At 43.7% G+C, this 16,775-nt stretch overlaps 1 long non-coding RNA gene across 1 annotated transcript; it reads right to left on the bottom strand.

Moving 5' to 3' along the window:
- Positions 1–1,876: 1,876 nt before the first annotated feature.
- LOC132017525 (uncharacterized) lies at positions 1,877–9,481 on the bottom strand. Its single transcript, XR_009404312.1, has 4 exons — positions 9,312–9,481; positions 8,184–8,305; positions 7,565–7,642; positions 1,877–2,141 (listed from the first exon to the last, which is right to left on the bottom strand). It is a non-coding gene; the product is annotated as an uncharacterized LOC132017525 (long non-coding RNA).
- Between the last annotated feature and the right edge of the window lie 7,294 nt (positions 9,482–16,775).

Raw genomic sequence — 16,775 nt, 5'->3', positions numbered from 1 at the left:
TATTTTGAAAGGCACTTGGGGAATTTATTTAACCTAGTTTGGAAATATCTCTGTACGTATGAAAAAGTAAAATAAAACAGCCTCTAGTTTCTGAGCACCTCCGTGTTCATCCTTCACTAGAATTCAAGAACAAGGTAACTAGAAGCCATGCTAAGCTGCTGCTGGGGAAAATGCTATTTTACAGAGAGTCGTCTGGCGATTCCGCACTAATGAATGCCTTCTGTATGTTTCCTTAGATAAAGTTATGATTCACCCAGCAGATGAACACCAAAGCAGCTCAAAGGTCAGAAAATGACAGGGAAAAACGTTTTGAAATACAGACGCAGATTGTTTATTCCTAAACTCCTTATCCCCGCCCCTCCTATCCCTCTCAACCATGTGGAGCAAAATAACTCCTTGCATTTTCTGACCGAAGCAGTTCCATTTGAAAAGCTTGCCAGTCGGGATGTTTGAAAATGTTGCTGAATGATTAAACACAAATCCTTAAACGGAAAGAGCTGGTTTGTATTAACTATCCTAGAGCAACGCTGTCTGCCCACACTTGTGCCCATGTCTGGCTGCCGGCTGATAAACGTGGTGGCTTTAAGATATTACTTATTAGCATGCCTGTATATTTCTACCTCACACAGTCACCCAGGGGTGATTGCTATCTGTTAATTGAATTCTGTGCCAGCAACTGTGTCTTTGTGTGCTCACCATTATAATTTCAAGGATTGTAACTTCATTTCCTATTTACCAATAAGAGTGATAAAAATATAAAGTGATGTATTTATGCATTCCCAAATGTGTGATGTGTGCGCATGTGTGTATAAGGATATATATTTACGTATATGCATAAATATATATATATATATATATATTTTTTTTTAAAGGAGAGTGGCTTAAAGTCACAATACATTACAAAAAGACGCAATTTATTAAACTCAACATTTCTATCTAGAAATGTGTGCGTGCAGCCACTTGGAGTCTCCTGCCATTGAGTGTGGCTGATGAGTCTATAGAGCGGAAGCAGGCGTTTTTATTTTTTACACAATAATCAAAACTGACACTGTGGGCAGAATAACCAGTGAACAGTTATGAAACTGTTCATTTATAAACCTGTCTTTTTCCGGGGCATGTGAGAATAAGCCACAGTGATTTCGTTAGCCCTCTCTGGATTCTCAGAATGCATCTGTCTGAATCAGGCATCGCATGTAATGCACCTGCCGTGAAGAAGCCGTTTGGATCCGGGATGGGGAGGACACGTCATCAGCCCTGCTGAGTCAGGGCAAGGGGCGGGGTCTGTGGATATCTGAGAATCACGGATGTCAACCACCCTGATGCCAGACTGATCTCAATTTCCTCTCATCGAAAGTAAGTCATTGGCTCCCATTTTCTGAGACCTGATGTCCTAAGGCACAGTGAAAGTTTGAAGTCCTGTAGCTAAATAATGTGTCTGATAATATGTTTGGTTAATCACTGGTAAGAAAGAAAGGTCATTGACCGATGGTCGTAACTAATCCAGAAACAATGTTCTGGACAATCCTAACAACCTGAGTGACTTCACCAAGTTATACAAGAGTTATTTCCCAGTTTGGAGAAGATGGAGAGAATGGTTTAGAATAGTGGCTATTCTAATCACTACCTTTGGTGGTACCCGTAGTAACGTACCGAAGACCCCTGGTTCTGGATGAAATTCTCCCCTTCAGAAGGTCTGGCATATTCCCTTATTAAAATGCATTCTGAGCTCAGAGTAGCTGTGGGATTTCTGGAACCTCGGAATATTTGGATTCAAATCACAGTGCTTCTCTACCTGTAGACCAAAAGTGGCAAAATAGCAATAAATGAAAAACAATCAAATAAATAGAGGCAGATTTCTAAGGAATCCAATTTGATCAGAAGATAGTTTCTAATTACAGAAACTGGTCCCCCCATCCCTGGGTTAGGCATTGGTCCACATCAGTCTTGGCAGATCACGTCCCAGAAACACACAACACAGGGGACGAAGACTTGCCTCTGGCACCAACCAAATCCTGGCATTCTCTCGATCCAACTCTGAGGATCCCTGATGCCTTGTATGGTCTTGTGGCAAGTGTCCAGCTGCTGCTGAAGTGAAGTACCCCGTACACAGAGACACGTACTCACAGTGCTTAGTACCTTCCCTATAACACAAAACAATTAAAATTAAATTAAAATTCCATTCTAGTACTACAGGTGATGTTTTTAGGTATTGAAGAAAATATAATTAATTTTTTCCAACTCAATTCAAATAAAAATCAAGACTACTTTGTAATACACTGATTTCCAAACTAAAAACAAGCAAGACAAAGAGCTTACAACCAAGCTTATAAGAATGCTTGGGGAGGATGAGTGGGCGTGATGGAGAAACAGGAAATAGACAAGAATACAAAAAAAAATGAGGGTCGTAAATAAAAGAGAAAGATCGAATGGTGTTGGGAGGAGGAAAAAAATCACAACACACTTGGCAGTGAAAGGATAGCAAACAACTTATGGAGAGATGGCATCAGTGATTTACCTAGAAAGGAAATTTAAGGTTTCAAAATGGACAAACAATGTAGGCAGACAACCCCAGCCAAGGAAGCCACGTAAGGAAAATCAGAGGGAAGCAGAAGTCTGGGTGTGCAGCCCGTCAGTACTGGGTTGTAGCACACAGGTAGAAAAGACAGTGAGCTGAGCCCCGAAAGGGGGGACCAGCCACATCATGAAGGGCCATCCCCAACCAGCCGTGGAGGTGGATCACATGGTGAGTCATAGGGAGCCTCTGGCAGTTGCTGGGCAAGAGAAGTCCAGGACTACAGAGATGCTTTCAGAACAGTAGTCTACAAAGTGTGAAGAAGAGGTTGGGCTTCAGGCAGAGAGAAGACAGATTACAAGCATGGACTATTAGAAGAGAAAGACAGGTGTGCCAGGCAATGTGGTCACAGTGATGCTGCATAACAAACAACTACAAAATTAACAGCAACATCCAACAGTAAGCTTTTATTTGGGTCACAGATCTGCAGGTTGACTGGGAGTCAGCTTATCTGGGCTTCCAGATAGCTTATATCTTAGGACCAGTAAGCTAACTTATGCCTGTCTTCTCAGCAAGGGCAGATCCAGAGGACAGACACACAAGAGCCCAAGCACAGTGTGTGTAAGCACATTCCAAGCTTCTGTCGAGTCACACTGTTAACCTCCCATTGGCTAAATAAGTTCCTTGGTCAATCACAACATTAATAAAATAGGGATGTCCACCTCTTCCATGGAAATAAGCAATGGAGTATGAACAGTCTGAGCAAGAATTCAACCCACCCTAAGAGGGTCAAATCAAGGAGGTGACCCTTGAGATAAGAAAGATGAAACAGATGTGATGAGTCTTATAGAGGCAACCCCTGAAAAGTTCACATAAAGGGTAGGATTAAAAGGAAAAGTGGGGGAGAAAAAAAAAAGATAAATTTCAGTTTTCAAACCTGGGAAGTTATGATTATTTCGAAGCCACATTCTTAAGTATTAAGAAGAAATTAAATTTGGAGAGGATCACAGTGCACGCCATCTACTGAATTTAAAGTACGATGAGGGTCGGGCATAGATGTCCAAGGGGCGCCTTTTTCTATAGAACTAGAACTCAAACAAAAGTCAGGTTGAAAGAGAGTTCCACTCGTCATCTGCATGGAGGCTGGACTCAAGAGTTGAAGCGAATCTTCCAGAAAGACGTCCTTCGCAGAAGAAGAGAGGGCAGGCCCAAAGACAAGGTCTCCAAGGATTGCACCCAGACCTCAGAACCCACACAGAAGGTTATCTCTGGCCGCTCCTCTTTTCCATCTTCCACATCCAGTTGCTTACAAAATTCGAAACATTCTTTTACTGGGATGTACATTAAACTTTTCCTCAAATTTCATTTTCACCACCACTTTTGAGTTTAATATGAAATAGCAATAAATCTCAAACCCTGGAGGAAGCCAAAATTACAGATTTGGAGTTAGTAGCAAGAGGAAAGCTAGAGAGGCAGATACAGGAGTTGTCCCTATAGAGCTGGGGGAGCTGGAGTTAACAGGAGTTAGTTGAGACCACCAAAGGAATCAGTACATAATGGAACAAGGTGACAAGAAACTGAGGCGAGAAGGTCCCTATGTCTTAGGAGCATGGAGAGGACGAAAAACCAGTAAAGGATGGTGGATTTTAGTCAATGAAGATAGAAAGTAGGGCTAGGGGTCAAGACATTAAGGGTAAAGAGATATCTAGGAATGAAGTGGTCCCATCAATGTGTTGAATATTGATAGAGTAGTAGAAGAAGTGAGGTCTGGGGAAGAGACATGATAGGGTAGAGTGGAAGTCACAGGGGTTTTGAGAGACACTTTCACTAAAATGAATGTGAAAGCCAGAAGACAAAGGGTTAATATGGACCGCACTCCCAGAAGGATTCAGTGATGGATCCAGAGAGGCAAGAAAGGCTCAGTGATGAACCCAGAAAGGACCAAGGCAGGGCATAATAGCCAAGGGACATTTTCAAATGTTTGCACAATTTAAAAAAAAAATGGAATCTTTGCATTTGAAGAAGATGTAGTACTTCAGTTAGCTGTTGACAAGGGGAGACTGGAAAGCAGCATTCTAATTCTTTCCTCGTGCCTCATTCCCAGGCTGACTTTTCACACATTGAATCCCTCTCACCAATTTATAGTTAACTAATAAGGGTCAAAGATTTGGCTGGTTTTCTGAAGTCTTCCAAACCCCAATCAAAAATTAGTGTTCAGTTCTATCTCCTTGGGCTGAAAATTCTTCTGACCCGATTACTCTGTGCGAGTAGTTGTACATTGTCCATATGCTCTGAGGCACCATCTCCCACCTACTTCCTAGCTAGAGTTCTTAACCATCTTTCTCCTTGTAGTTGCATGACTTGGGTACACAAGGAAGGTGTCAGATTATTAGGGTATTTCAAGTTGATTGCTCTCCACTATGTTTAGCAATTTTTAAAGATTTTATTTATGTATTATAGAGAGAGAAAGAGAGAGGACACTAGCAGGAAAAGGGGAACGGAGGAGGGAGAAGGAAAAACAGAGAATTCCAATCAGACTTCACACTGAGCGTGGACCTGATCCATGGCTCACAGGGCTCAGTCTCAGGGCCCTGAGATCATGACCCGAGCTGAAACCGAGAGACGGATGCTTACCTGACTGTGTCACCCAAGGGCCCCCCGACCGTGTTTAAGCTTTAGGGAAACTGGAATATGCTCACCAACAAAACTAAATGTTTTTTATTTTATTAAACATAAATATGAAGTATATTTGTTTAATAAGACATGAAAGTTTTCTGTAGATGATATCAATTACTAACAGGAATATCTACCTGAGAAGCCAGACTGGGAGAAAGTACGTGTATGCTTGTGTGTGTGTGTGTGTGTGTGTGTGTGTGTGTGTGTGTGAAGGAGAACACTTGCCCCCCATCTTCTCCATAATAGAAATGATAATCAGAGTTACCGTTTTGGAGCATTTGCTATATGGGCACTTGACATAAGTCATGTCACTCAAGTTGTTTATCTTTCTGGTAGACTATTAATGTTTTTGAACCTCCCAGAGCAAAATGCCCATCTTCTCTGCACACTGTACCCTGATCCTGTCTCTTGCTGTCTGATCCGTGGCTTTCTTTTCAATATATTTTTTCTAGTGTTGGTGTAGAGTAGGTGTTTCCATTTCTACCACTTCCTGTGTTTTTTCTTTTTTTTGTATAATTTCAATTTATCCAGAAGATTTAAAACCAGAGAATTTAGAATGCAAAGGAACTCAGGAGGTCTCTACTCCTCCTCTTTTTCTATTGATTAGAGCACCGGCGCTCACAGAGGCTGAATTGTGAGCTTACGGAGCTAACTACCGGATGAGAACTCCAGCTTCCTGGATCAAAGTCTAGCACCCGACACATGACCGTTTCATCTCACCACAGCAACTCTGATGCGCCCACTTGTCCAGCCCCCATCTGATCCCGGGTCGGTGGCTGGACTCCTAAAGCTGATGTCATTCTGCAGCTGGCCTGAGTATGGAGATAAATCCAACACAAACTTAGGTAATTCTCAAAGAGTGAGTGTGATAAACCTCGCTTGCTGATGTGTAGCATTAGTGGCCATCTGCAAACCAAGCCATTGGCTTCCCTTCACCCAGGCTGTTTTTGGCCTTTGGGAGCTCAAGTAGGTCAATTCTAAATGCACTAAATGCACTAAAATGCACTGAGACACAAACACGTTGCATAGTCCATAAACACAGCAATTAACTCTTCCACTGCCCAAAGTTCTACTGCCAGATGGAAAATGAGAGCTCTCCCAGCCAGAAGAGAGGGAAAGCCAAAGCCGGTTACCTAGCAATCTATCACTGCAATTCTTCTGGTCCAGTACGTTCTGCTAATTATATATTTTCAAAATATGAACATTTTTTAACTTTCAAAAGTTAAATGTGATTTGATTTCAATTTTATATTTATGTATTCTTTACCGAGCATGCAATATAGCCATCCACATTGAGGTATCCTCTTACTTCGGTGACCGAGTGGATGTTTCCATGAAAGTAAATACCCACCTATTTCCTAAATATTTACATAATGAGCTATTTAAATGCAAGGGATTCTAATATATGTAAACAATTGCAAATAGCATATTTGGGAAAATCCAAAACAAAAATATCCACCGTTACTTGTAATATGTGACTCATAACTTAGTCAAAGCATATTTCTGAGTTCTTATGCCATGAAGAACTGTATACGATAGTTATAAGCATAATATATTTTCAAGACAATTAGAAACCAATAAAATGAAGGAGTGAAATACAGTGTGACAAGATTGAAGAGTTATTAAGTGTCAATTATAATTTTTTCCTTAAATTATGCCATGTGCAATACCCAGAGGAATATATTTTAAATCATCAGATCAATCAATCACAACAAAGCCCATAGGAAGTGATTTCACACTTTCCTGTGAATTATGACAAGTCACATAGTGCATAGTTTTTGTTCAGAAACATTCATCTTACTTCCATGCATTCCAACTCAGCATCCATCCTTCCTTTTTGCTAGAAGAGGAAATGGAAAAGAAAGAGGGATATGGTGGAGCAAACACTTTTTGCCCTTGAAAAGCCATGAGACTGTTCCCACCAGTGAGAGACTCGTATCTGTCTACCCCGTACTAATCACTGCCCTCCAAAACCTCTTTTCACACACAGAGCTGAGACCAGTCAGCTCAGAGCTAATGAGTGACACTGTTGCAGTTGGTGATGGCAAGGGCGTGGAAAAGGTTTGGACAGACAAAAATACCTTCCTTAACTGTGACTGGAGGCCGTCCCTTCCCCGTTCTTCTCAACCACGATAACCTGAAATAACTGACTAGATGAATGGAATGCTGCGCCATGGTTTGTCCCATCTGCTGGAGTCGCCTTAATACAGCACCTCAAAAGCCAAAAGCAAATCAAAGTCATAACTGGTCTTGAATTTTTTCATTGCTCCCCTAGGCTCACCTTATTCAACGGTGTGAGATTTTTGCAAACTAATTTCTATAAAGAATCTTGGAACCATGGGAGGGAATTTAAACGAACAGAAGAGAGGGGCATCACCTCTTACTCAGTCTCAAGCATGTCCTGCGGTGCCACGTTAGGGAAGTGGGTGCCTTTCTTTGTGGGCGAGGGGTGAGCCTGGAAAAACAACTGCATTAGTCAAGAACAGATCTGGCCCATCAGCATTTTAGGGTGTTTTCCTCTTAAAAGAAAGTAGACCTATAAAATTCCAATATTTTTATAGTTCTAATAGATTTATTCATTCGAAGGGGAGGGGGCAAAAGGAGAGGGAGAGAGAAAGGCTGAAGCAGACGCCATGCGGGGCGGGGATCCCGACATGGGGCTCCGTCTCATGACCCTGAGATCATGACCTGAGTCAAAACCGAGAGCTGGATACTTAACTGACTGAGCCACCCAGATGCCCAAATTACAATATTTTTAAACCAGAAATACGCACACACATACACACATATGTAAGTGTGTATCTATGTATTTTATATGTTTTGGGTATATATTTTATTTGTATTTTATTTTGTAAATGTTTTCTATGTATTTCACATATATCTCTGAGTAGGAGGGGTTCTATTTGCTGTTTACAACTCCCAACAACACAGTGAACACTTGAGGGCTGTAGTTCCCTCCCACAGTGGAAACCAAAGAGCGTCTTTTCAGCACTTACTTGAGGAGAGCACCTTGTTAACACGGTCCAGGCTTCTGCAATGAATTGAGCACCTCAGTCACTTAACCGACTGAAACAGATGAACACTGAGCTTTTCCTAGATATGCACCATGTTTTTCGTTCTGTAAAATAACGAAAGTGTTAGTGGCCTAACACTTCTCCTGTTAAATCACACAAGTAAAATGCAAATTAACAAAGGCAAAATACAAAAGAAGCACTCAAAGACTTCAAGAGTTTGAAAGATTTTATAAGAAAAAAAATTATGAAAACCAACAAAAAAAGTACCACAGATCCATTTCCTCCAATATTTTCACAGTGAGCTTTTTATTATAGAAGCTACACTTTTCGACAAGTTCATTTTCCCCAGTCTGTGTCCAAGTAAGTCATTTGTCACATCTGAGTGCATATATTTTGTTCTGGACCCATAAACCCTAGGGAAGGTTCACTTTCTTTTTCATTGAAATTCTTCCCTGATGGATTTTTTTTTCTTTTCTTGCAGAGTAATTTTATACTGCCAGTGGTGTTCGCAATAATATATCAAAAGTTAAATTTATGTCAACATCCCCAGATCAACTATCAGATGTTGCTATTAACGCTGACATCAAAATCACTAAGAAATTTCCATCATGTAAATTAATTATCGGAATTGTATCAGCATGAATACGTAATGACATTATTCATGCAAATAATTAAAAATATGCCTCCTGAAAACAAATTATAATAATAGAATAAAATGTCATTATTGTGGCCTCCCGACAATCCATTAGGCTTGGCTTAGGCACTCAAGACTTCCAGATTATCATAAAGAAAAGGAACATAATGAAGGCATGTTATTAATGCCAAAATGAAAAGTGTGAGGATGACACAGTAGTGGGCCAGGTCATGGTGGTGCCCGGGCCACCTTCTCATGGCACCTTTTCACCGTCCAATTATCTCCACCGTTACTGTTGAAAAGAATACTATTGTTATTTTACTATTGCCAATTTTGAGTCTCAAAGGACCTCTCGCCTAGAAAGGTTGCAGTTATTAAAATACTGGTGTTGTTCTAGAATGCAGCAGGGAAAAAACATAATTAACCTGCCTGCTCGCAGGTTATCTCTCGCTACCCCGCAAAAACGTAATTACTACCTCTCGGTGAGCACAGGGAGAGCTGGTTATGGAGTTCGCCAACGTATGCAAATCTTCCCAAGAAGAGAGACGTAGCAATGACAGGATTCAGGCTCCTCTAGGGAAAAAAAAAAAATGTCGAACCCCATGGAATTAACACGCTAACAATGTCCACACCAAAGCCCTTAGCTCAATGGTCGTTGCTATTAATGACTCATATTTAAAACGGTGAGAACATTGGCTGTGAGGCCAACTGAGCAGGAAGCAGAGCCTATCTGTGCCTTTCCCTCCCAGCCAGATTCCCTCAAAGACTCTTTTGTCTGCCGAAGAATCAGAACCTTGTCCAAATCCACTTACAATGTGGGGCTCTGATTCTAGGGAAAGAAGCAAAACTTCACAGGCCAGAGTTGCAATGAATTCATGTAAAAATGGAAGATCTCACCACGGAAAACACATAAACACATAGCAATAGGTGTTATCAGCAGAGTAAGAGGCAGCCTTGGGTGGAGAAAAGGAACGTCGTATCAGTTCCCAAGAAAGTTGCTTTGCTGGGTAATAGGGAGCCCTTGCTTGGTAGAGTTTGCTTAATGAGTTAACAAAGCTTCTATCCCTGCTTGGAAGTCCAGCTCCGCTGCTGTTAACCTGAAAACAAACAGATCAAACCTGTACCCTTAACTTCAAGCTGTATTAGTAAAATCATGTTGTGCGACATCTCGGTGGTAACATGCAATATGTTGTAAGCATTGTGTTTTTGCAAAACCATCGCTTGTCCATAATTCATGGAAGGCACTGCAATTTAAGAATAACATATTTTACAAAGCAAAACCAAGAGTAATTTAAATTAATACCTTTCATACTTTGTCTTTCAGAGGGCCCATCTATAAACTTACCATTGGGATTTGTCATGTCAATCACCCCTGAACCAAAGAAAGACTCAGCATTTGTCCTCAGGGAGGGGAGACCCAGGCCCCACCTGTCTGGAATGATGAGGGAACCGTTGGCCGTGTTCTCACAAGGGATAGTCTCCTGAAGTTAGGAATATTTAAATTTCCCAAATGCTTAATAAGGAACTGTAAATTGAATCTTGTTCAGAATTCAAAGGCCTAGTCTTATACCACAGAAACTCACAAGAGTCATAAGAATAAATCTCTGGAAGCCTGGAAAAATTGGAGAATTAATTATGGTGGCACACTCTAACTTACAAATAAGAGGGACTTTCCCCAAGAAGTTACCTTCAATCAAAAGTTCTCATGCATCAGGATTTCCCTGGAAACATGAACGTTCCCTGTCACAGACAGAGTGTCCCTCACTGCTTATCACACTAACTGCCCTGTGCTGCCTTTTCTTTTACCCCTGTGCATTTTAAGAAAACCAGTCATCTAGGACAAACAACAACAAAATAATAATACACATTTATCTTTCTTTTCAGTAAGATTTTTTTCTTTCTTTTTTTTTTAATAGTTTTAGCAAGAAAAGTAAATCACTTACTATCACACCTAAACCCCAGTAAAAGTCATCAGCGCTTGGTCCTGTTCCAGTTTGGGAGCTCTCCTAGAAGAGAAGGAGTAACTCTCATTCCTCCTGTCCCTGTATGGCCTGCTGTCTATCTGCCGAGTTGGAGTGACCGCATCTGCGATGACAGTGACCGGCCAATAAATTTTGTCATGACTGCTTTCTGATAAAGTGGAGAACGGAGTCCAGCTGGTGACGTGCTGGGCAGGAAGAGAATGATGGTGAGAACCACGTAAGAGAGTGGACAAAGAGTCTAAGAGACCAAGTCCTGGAGGGACAGAGCAGAATCATTCAAGTCTAAGGAGTCCAGAGAGAGCAAAGCCATGGACAAGGTCCAGTTCTGATGGCTCCCAGTGGTGAGAACAGGAGTCCCCAGCCCTGAGCCAGGTCCTGCCGGAAAGCCCATTCGAGCAAGAGAGGGAAGAGCAGAAGCATGCCAGTTCCCCAGGGATAGGGACAGGCAGAAATACGGCCCCCATTCAAGTGGGGTAACAAGACCGGGCCATGGGGTTGATGCCCCGGTGGGGGATGGAGAGACCGTGGGCCGTCATAGGACTCAGGTAGATGGTGTGGGCAGCACTTGGCTTCATGGACGTTGAAAATTAATGGTGATCAGAGGAGGCTCTTGAGTCTCTCAAGCATGCACAGGCAGGCCCAAGGCCAAGTCCACTCTCCGTAAAATCTGCTGGGAAGCAGAGATGCAGGAGTGCCGCTGGCCCGCCTGCCTCTAATTAGTTGGGGCACAGGAGCATGGAAGCCCCCGGTCAGCCTCTGAATAGGGCCTGAAAAGAGCACAAACTGATACATTTGGGTTTGTGTGACAGCATGACTCCGGCCAGCTAATTAAGCCTGGACCATTTGCCTGGGACAAGGTGGTGTCTTTTTTTTTTTTTTTTTTAAGATTTTATTTATTTATTCGACAGAGAGAGATCACAAGTAGGCAGAGAGGCAGGCAGAGAGAGAGGAAGAAGCAGGCTCCCCACCAAGGAGAGAGCCCGATGTGGGGCTCGATCCCAGAACCCTGGGATCATGACCTGAGCCGAAGGCAGAGGCTTTAACCCACTGAGCCACCCAGGCACCCCTAAGGTGGTGTCTTTCTAAGAATAGTGGTTCCTGCTAATCAGCCTCCTCTCTCAGGACAATGCTCCCCCAGAGGACAACGTCCTCCAAGGAGCAGAATGTGCCCCGTCTCAACCAGCACCATGTTCTCCCTGTAAACACATAACTCCTTCAATAAATAGCAGGATATTTCGGAGACCCCTGATTGAATGCCCGCCGAGACAGTCTTCAGTCAAGGAGACAAAACAGAATTTTCTTCACTCCCAGCTTCTCTCCTTCCTCCAAAAGTCTAGTGGGCACTGAGTTCAGGTGCAAACCTGGATTGAGCAAATGCAAATTCTTCCTAAACATCACCAAATCCCTTTGATACAAATACTTTTTGAGAAGTTACAAATATAATAATAATCACTCAACTTCCCACCACTTGAATTAATTACTATTACTTTATCTTATTTACTTTTAGACTTTTTCTCCTAAGAGATTCACATAGCTTCCTCTTCCAAATGAAGACAACGTTCCAGGTGAAGGGAAATCCACCGTCACTGCCCTGTCCTATCCCTTTACCTGGTTACAGAGGAAAGCATTATCTGCCTTAACAACGGGGCTTTCCACACTACCTGTACACCCTTGACTTTTGGCAAAGGCAAACCCAAACTTGGTTTAGCCAAGTAGCCAAATGACTATTAACTTCTCATCTTGCCCCTCTCTGCCCCAACCTCATATGTCCTCCTAAAATTATCATTCCTCTTGTCTTATTGCAAGTTCTTTTTGTTCTTCTACAAGAGCACAATGTTGCGACACTCCAGTTAAAATGATCTACATCGTTCTCTGCCTTACCCTTGCCTTCATCAAACAACCTTTCGAGGCTTCCTCAACTTGGTATGTACCTCCATCCTCTCCCCAAAAGAACACTTGTCAGAATGAGTGTTTTATGTGAACAAAGGCCCATGTCCTTTATGACTCCTGTCCTGGTACAAGATGCATTTTTGTAGGGTTCTCACGCTGCAAGACTGAAGGACCATATAGCCCATGGGAGGAAAGGAATCCCATAGGTGATGGCATCTTGACATTGGCATTCACAAATTCATACTGCCAGTAATTAAATATTTAGAGATTGAAGTCATGAAAAGTAGACATTCACCTTCAAGGTATGATATTAAGGACATACTCACCACCCAAGAATTTCCTCTCCTAACCAGGGTCTCTGGCTGTGGCAAGCTTGAATTCTTCCTCATTCATCAGTCAAAGACATTTCTTGGTGTAAAATATGTTGTCTGGGCAGATAGCAGTTAGATTGTTAAGATAACCACAGGGCATGATGGTGTCAGGTGTGATAGTCTGAGGAAAGTCTGTGGGCACAGAGGGAGGGAAGGCCAGTGGCCTGTGGGGCTGCTCTGGGAGGGAGGCCACATGTCTGGGAGCCACACAGAGGAGTCAGATGGCTGGCATAGGCCAGGGGGTTGCGGAGCCATCTGGAGAAGGGAGAGCAGCGCCGGGGTGTCTGTTGAAGTAGAGTGAAGCTCCGCAGGGAGGAAGAGGGGCACAGCAGGACAGCGGCTAGTGTCCAACCTCTGGCTGTGGTCCCTGGAGAAGATGTTCATGTGGCTTCATCACAGCTCAGGGGGGGACCCCCACGTCTGACCAATTTGCCTGGAGAGTGGCACTAATGATATAAAACACCACCGTCTTCTTCGGATAGCACATTTTTTCCCATCAGAAGCTGTGCATTTGGTCTCATCAAAGTTGCAAAGGAAGAAAAAGGCACTTCAGATTCATTTAAGAGGAAGAGGATTCCCTAGGAGTGACCTAACGGAAGGCTTGTGTCACACGTGCCTCTGCACACATGGCAGGTGAATGATACCAAACCGCCAATATTTAGGGCACCCCGGGCACTCGGTCGGGAAGCGTCTGCCTTCAGCTCAGGTCGTGATCCCCGGGTGGTGGGATCGGGCCCCGCATCGGGCTCTCTGCTCAGTTAGGAGCCTGCTTCTCCCTCTGCCCCTGCCCCCCCCCCCCTGCTCATGTTCTCTCTTGCACTCTCTCTCTCTCAAATAAATAAATGATCCTTTAAAAAAATAAGTGAAACTGCCAAAATTCAATCATTTTCTCTCTTAGGAATGGTATTTCCAGAGACAGAAGGTAAGTCTGTAAGATGCAGCGTGCTTAGCTTCTAGTCTCAGCCGGTTGCCCCTGCCCCTGCTGCGTCTCCGGAGCATCCCAGAACCTCAGTGTGAGAGAAGACACGCCGCAGCGTAGCATCACCACAGCCCAGCTCCCGAAGCCTCAGTGCCCCCGGGAGACAATCCTGCTGGCCCAGCTTGCGTCCGCCAGGAAGCTTCTGGGGTTACAGATGACAAACAGCGCGGCCGGTGGGGACCTTCTCTGGGCAAGTGGTGTGTGTGTTAGTGCACGTGTACGTGTGTGCATAACACGTGTGTGTGTGTGAGGGTGTGTGTACATACACGTGGAGGGGCCACCAAAGTCAGTGTCCTAAGAACAATGATCTCAGACAGGATGCCACGCCAGGGCAAATGTTAGTACACTCACTCCTTCTGCAAAATACCCAGACCCTGACGGAACCTCATAAAACTAAATCACTGGTGAGTATAATGTTTCAGTTCGGTTATTGAGCCACTGGACCGTTTGACGGCTGCGTGGAGCCCTCTGTGTAGTCATTACCACCCAAGGAGCTCCACGCTTGTAGGACAAAGTCCACATTCCCCCGTGCCCGCCGTGGGAGCCCTCACGGGACCCAGCCCCCCCACCTCAGTCAGTGCCCTCATCTCGCATCACCCCAAAGCCGGAACCCGGCCCCACCCCCACCTCAGTCAGTGCCATCATCTCGCATCACCCCAAAGCCCGGACCCGGCCCTCCCACCTCCGTCAGTGCCCTCATCTCGCGTCACCCCAAAGCCCACTCTTGGGTTCGGCCTCATTTCCTCCCACCACCTCCCCCTGACACTTCACTCTTTTCCCCAGGAAATGCCTTCTTTCTCCTCCCCAGCTCTCCCCATGTTACTTCTGCCCAACGCTGCTCGACCCCGGCTCCTCCTGGAGGACCCTTCTCAAACTCTGGTCCAGCAGGACAACAATGCCTGCTTCACGGGTGGCCGCAGGCATCCGCCAAGGGAGTCTATAAACAAAATGCAGGATCTGGCCGTTGGTACCTCGTCAGTGACAACTACAATGAGATGATTCTCTGTATTATCAATACCGTCTGATAATGGTGTCTGACACTGCTCTCCCGTGGCTGCGTTTCCCACACTCTGCTCCATTTTCTGGAGTCTTCAAGCTCTCGCGGTCTTGGATCCCATCATATTCTGCCTGGCATTGCTGCCCAGCTGCCTCTCCCCCGTGAGTCCTGTCTTCTCAAACATCTGCTCTCCCGAAGAGCAGGACCCTGCGTTGTGCTTCCCGTCTCCTAACACGGCGCTAGCTGGGGCACGTGCTCTGTGGATGCCTACGAAACTGTTTGAAGACTATGTGGAGGAAAAACAAGAGGGAATAAATAATTTTAGAAAGCCAGATTTTGCAGATTTTATATGAAGAGGAGCCTCAAAGTTAAATAAGATGAACTTCTAGCGGTAGAAAGAGAATACTGACAAATGACGCAGACACAGAGAACTTCGCAAACTATTTTCCTGCAGCATCTTTTACTCAAAGTGTCGCCAGACATTTGCAGAGAAGAGTTAGTTGTGCCAAGGACAGACGACTTAAGGAAATATTGTAGTCACATTTTATAATGGGGGTGAGGCTTTCCCAAGGCGTCTTTTGCCAAGCTGAGACCCGGCAAGTGATTGGTAGGCAAGAAACCGGTGGTGCCGGAAACTCGGAATATAAAACAAGCCTCAGTGTTTAACCAGATGTGATCAGTGCGTGGCCGAGGCAACCTTCCGGGAATGCAATGCCCCGGTGGTGAAGGGATAGAAACGTGAGATGCCGGGAGCGGCCTCCGTCTACCAAGGCTGGGCTCGGATGCCCACCTTCTCTCCAGGGCACAGGGAAGTGACACTGATTGGAGTCAGGCAGGTGTGGTTCCCCAAGGTACTCAAGGGGCAAATCCATTCTGGATAAACCCCGGCATAGGCAACATCTACATAGGTCGCTCACAAAGGACACATTAGTGCGTTCATCTGGGATAATATTAAAGACTGAGATGTTTTTATTGGTATTTTAAAAGACTGAGCCACTTATTCAGCTCTGAGTTCCCTGCCCCTGAAAGAGAGCAGTACCAAGAGATTCATTTTCTAACTGCCAATGGCCCCTCCTCATCGTTCTGGAAATATTAGTCAACCAAACTACCAGGAGCAGGGAAGAGAAACAAGGAACTTTCCTGAACATTTGCATTCAGCAGAGTGAGATTTATGCATGAGATGCAAATTACTATGTGTTATTTACACATCTGAGGAAAAACAAATCTTGAATGTAAATGTTTAGAGGGCATATTATTTTTAAATATGAAAGTGATAAAAAATTATTAGAGCATTTGCAACTCCTACTCTGTTAAAGAGAACACTCAAATGAGTTTTTAAAGGAACTTTTGTCAAAACTATAACAAACAAAGCATCTAAAACATAAAAAAAAATTAAAAATAAGAGTATTTGGCTATTTTTACCTCTGCAAATCCTTTAGAATAATAGTTGCACATTCAAGTGATTTCGGGATCAGTCCTTTCTCTATAAACACTTTGCAATTGATTAAATATCAATCACGCAACATGAGCCCATTTATTAACGGGTTCTCCATTGTTTCTGTTGAAATTCAAATAAATAGAGTATTGTATTATTTAGCTCCTTAGTCTGACCTCTTCTATAGACTGCATTTTTTTCTTTTTTTAAGAAGTAAAACAAGTCAGGAAGACAGAGTTATCTGAGTCACTAGCAGTTTGTTTGGAAAACTATGAGAAATATGAAA

Source organism: Mustela nigripes, chromosome 5 (genome assembly GCF_022355385.1).
Source record: "Mustela nigripes isolate SB6536 chromosome 5, MUSNIG.SB6536, whole genome shotgun sequence".
Lineage (NCBI taxonomy): Eukaryota > Metazoa > Chordata > Mammalia > Carnivora > Mustelidae > Mustela > Mustela nigripes.
This window is presented reverse-complemented; position numbering and strand designations above follow the sequence as displayed.